Source organism: Panulirus ornatus, chromosome 18, assembly GCF_036320965.1.
Source record: "Panulirus ornatus isolate Po-2019 chromosome 18, ASM3632096v1, whole genome shotgun sequence".
NCBI classification, from domain to species: Eukaryota; Metazoa; Arthropoda; class Malacostraca; order Decapoda; family Palinuridae; genus Panulirus; species Panulirus ornatus.
This window is the reverse complement of record NC_092241.1, coordinates 49,091,199-49,095,557: the sequence shown is the minus strand read 5'-3', so window position 1 is coordinate 49,095,557 and position 4,359 is coordinate 49,091,199.

The following is a 4,359-nucleotide window of genomic DNA, read 5'->3' as shown; positions in this document are numbered from 1 at the left end:
GGTAGAGGATGTGTGGATCAGGTGTTTGCTTTGAAGAATGTATGTGAGAAATACTTAGAAAAGCAAATGGATTTGTATGTAGCATTTATGGATCTGGAGAAGGCATATGATAGAGTTGATAGAGATGCTTTGTGGAAGGTATTAGGAATATATGGTGTGGGAGGAAAGTTGTTAGAAGCAGTGAAAAGTTTTTATCGAGGATGTAAGACATGTGTACGTGTAGGAAGAGAGGAAAGTGATTGGTTCTCAGTGAATGTAGGTTTGCGGCAGGGGTGTGTGATGTCTCCATGGTTGTTTAATTTGTTTATGGATGGGGTTGTTAGGGAGGTAAATGCAAGAGTTTTGGAAAGAGGGGCAAGTATGAAGTCTGTTGGGGATGAGAGAGCTTGGGAAGTGAGTCAGTTGTTGTTCGCTGATGATACAGTGCTGGTGGCTGATTCATGTGAGAAACTGCAGAAGCTGGTGACTGAGTTTGGTAAAGTGTGTGGAAGAAGAAAGTTAAGAGTAAATGTGAATAAGAGCAAGGTTATTAGGTACAGTAGGGTTGAGGGTCAAGTCAATTGGGAGGTGAGTTTGAATGGAGAAAAACTGGAGGAAGTGAAGTGTTTTAGATATCTGGGAGTGGATCTGGCAGCGGATGGAACCATGGAAGCGGAAGTGGATCATAGGGTGGGGGAGGGGGCGAAAATTCTGGGGGCCTTGAAGAATGTGTGGAAGTCGAGAACATTATCTCGGAAAGCAAAAATGGGTATGTTTGAAGGAATAGTGGTTCCAACAATGTTGTATGGTTGCGAGGCGTGGGCTATGGATAGAGTTGTGCGCAGGAGGATGGATGTGCTGGAAATGAGATGTTTGAGGACAATGTGTGGTGTGAGGTGGTTTGATCGAGTGAGTAACGTAAGGGTAAGAGAGATGTGTGGAAATAAAAAGAGCGTGGTTGAGAGAGCAGAAGAGGGTGTTTTGAAGTGGTTTGGGCACATGGAGAGAATGAGTGAGGAAAGATTGACCAAGAGGATATATGTCGGAGGTGGAGGGAACGAGGAGAAGAGGGAGACCAAATTGGAGGTGGAAAGATGGAGTGAAAAAGATTTTGTGTGATCGGGGCCTGAACATGCAGGAGGGTGAAAGGAGGGCAAGGAATAGAGTGAATTGGAGCGATGTGGTATACCGGGGTTGACGTGCTGTCAGTGGATTGAATCAAGGCATGTGAAGCGTCTGGGGTAAACCATGGAAAGCTGTGTAGGTATGAATATTTGCGTGTGTGTGGACATATGTATATACATGTGTATGGGGGGGGGGTTGGGCCTTTTCTTTCGTCTGTTTCCTTGCGCTACCTCGCAAACGCGGGAGACAGCGACAAAGTATAATAAAAAAAAATAATAATATATATATATATATATATATATATATATATATATATATATATATATATATATATATATATATATTTTTTTTTATACTATTCGCTATTTCCCGCGATAGCGAGGTAGCGTTAAGAACAGAGGACTGGGCCTTTGAGGGAATATCCTCACCTGGACCTCTTCTCTGTTCCTTCTTTTGGAAAAAAAAAAAATGGTTTCGGGCATTATTTCATGACAGCTAGAGAATGAGTGAGAACAAATGGGGCCTTTGTTGTCTTTTCCTAGCACTACCTCACACACATGAGGGGGGAGGGGGATGTTATTCCATGTGTGGCAAGGTGGCGATGGGAATAAATAAAGGCAGACAGTATGAATTATGTACATGTGTATATATGTATATGTCTGTGTGTATATATATGTGTACATTGAGATGTATAGGTATGTATATTTGCGTGTGTGGACGTGTATGTATATACATGTGTATGAGGGTGGGTTTGGCCATTTCTTTCGTCTGTTTCCTTGCGCTACCTCGCAAACGTGGGAGACAGCAACAAAGGAAAATAAATAAATATATATATATATATATATATATATATATATATATATATATATATATATATATATATATATATATATATATTATCCCTGGGTATAGGGGAGAAAGAATACTTCCCACGTATTCCCTGCGTGTCGTAGAAGGCGACTAAAAGGGAAGGGAGCGGGGGGGCTGGAAATCCTCCCCTCTCGTTTTTAGTTTTCCTAATGAAGGAACAGAGGAGAGGGGCCAAGTGAGGATATTCTCTCAAGGGCTCAGTCCTCTGTTCTCAACGCTACCTTGCTGATGCGGGAAATGGCGAATAGTATGAAAAAAAAAAAAATAATATATATATATATATATATATATATATATATATATATATATATATATATATATATATATATATATATATATATATATATATATTTTTTATATATATATATATATATATATATATATATATATATATATATATATATATATATATATATATATATATATATCCCTGGGGATAGGGGATTAAGAATACTTCCCACGTATTCCCTGCATGTCGTAGAAGGCGACTAAAAGGGGAGGGAGCGGGGGGCTGGAAATCCTCCCCTCTCGGTTTTTTTTTTCAATTTTCCAAAAGAAGGAACAGAGAATTGGGCCAGGTGAGGGTATTCCCTCAAAGGCCCAGTCCTCTGTTCTTAACGCTACCTCGCTAATGCAGGAAATGGCGAATAGTTTGAAAGAAAAGAAAAAAGATATATATATATATATATATATATATATATATATATATATATATATATATATAATATTTGTTAATATGCTTATGGATGAGGTTGTAGGGAGGTGAATGCAAGAGTTTGGAAAGAGAGGCAAGTATGCAGTCTGTTGTGGATGAGAGAGCTTGGGAAGCAAGTCAGTCGTTGTTCGCTGATGATACAGTGCTGGTGGCTGATTCGGGTGATAAACTGCAGAAGCTGATGACTGAGTTTGGTAAAGTGTGTGAAAGAAGAAAGCTGAGGGTTAATGTGAATAAGAGCAAGGTTATTAGGTACAGTACGCTTGAGGTACAAGTCAAATGGGAGGTAAGTTTGAATGGAGAAAAACTGGAGGTAGTGAAGTGTTTTAGATATCTGGGAGTAGATTTGGCAGTGGATGGAACCATGGAAGTGGAAGTGAATCATAGGGTGGAGGAGGGGGCTAAAGTTCTGGGAGTGTTGAAAAATGTATGGAAGTCGAGAACATTATCTTGGAAAACAAAAATGGGTATGTTTGAAGGAATAGTGGTTCCAACATTGTTATATGGTTGCAAGGCATGGGCTATAGATAGAGTTGTGCAGAGGAGGGTAGATGAGCTGGAAATGAGATGTTTGAGGACAATATGTGGTGTGAGGTGGTTTGATCGAGTAAGTAATGAAAGGATAAGAGAGATGTGTGGTAATAAAAAGAGTGTGGTTGAGAGAGCAGAAGAGGGTGTTTTGAAATGGTTTGGTCACATGGAGAGAATGAGTGAGGAGATGACAAAGAGGATATATGTGTCAGAGGTGGAGGGAATGAGAAGTGGGAGACCAAATTTTAGGTGTAAGGATGGAGTGAAAAAGATTTTGAGTGATCGGGGCCTGAACATACAGGAGGGTGAAAGGCAAGCAAGGAATAGAATAAATTGGAAGGATGTGGTATATCAGGGTCAACGTGCTGTGCTGTCAATGGACTGAACCAGGGCATGTGAAGTGTCTGGGGTAAACCAGGGATGTCTGAGGTAAACCAGGGAAAGTTTTGTGAGGCCTGGATGTGGAAAGGAAGCTGTGGTTTCAGTGCATTACACATAACAGCTAGAGACTGAGTGTGAACGAAAGTGGCCTTTGTTGTCTTTTCCTAGCGCTACATCACACGCACGCAGGGGGAGGGGGATGCCATTTCATGTGTGGCAGGGTGGTGGCGGGAATGGATGAAGGTAGCATGAATGAATATGTACATGTGATATATATACATCTGTCTATGTATATGTAAGTATACGTTGAAATGTATAGGTATGTATATGTGCGTGTAGGGGTGTTTAAGTATATACATGTGTATGTGGGTGGGTTGGGTCATTCTTTCGTCAGTTTTCCTTGCACTACCTCACTAAAGAGGGAGACATCGACAAAGTATAATAAATAAATAAAAAAATAAAAAATCACCTTTGATTAGGCTGTATCATTGTGTATACAGTCTCATCAAAGAACTTCCCACCCCAAAAGAGTCCATCTGCCCTGCTACTTGAAGTTGTGCAGCCTTGAACTGCAGGAGCCTTTAGAGAGAGGTCCTGGATAACACCAAGACTTTTTCAAAGACATCAGTCCTGGAGTAATTATGAATAAAAAAAAAAAATGTATATCAGTCATAAGTTGACCCATTATATTTCTCATCTAATGATGAGTGGCTTAATCCTCTATCAGGTGTTGGTTATGGCTGTCCTGAGACAGACCA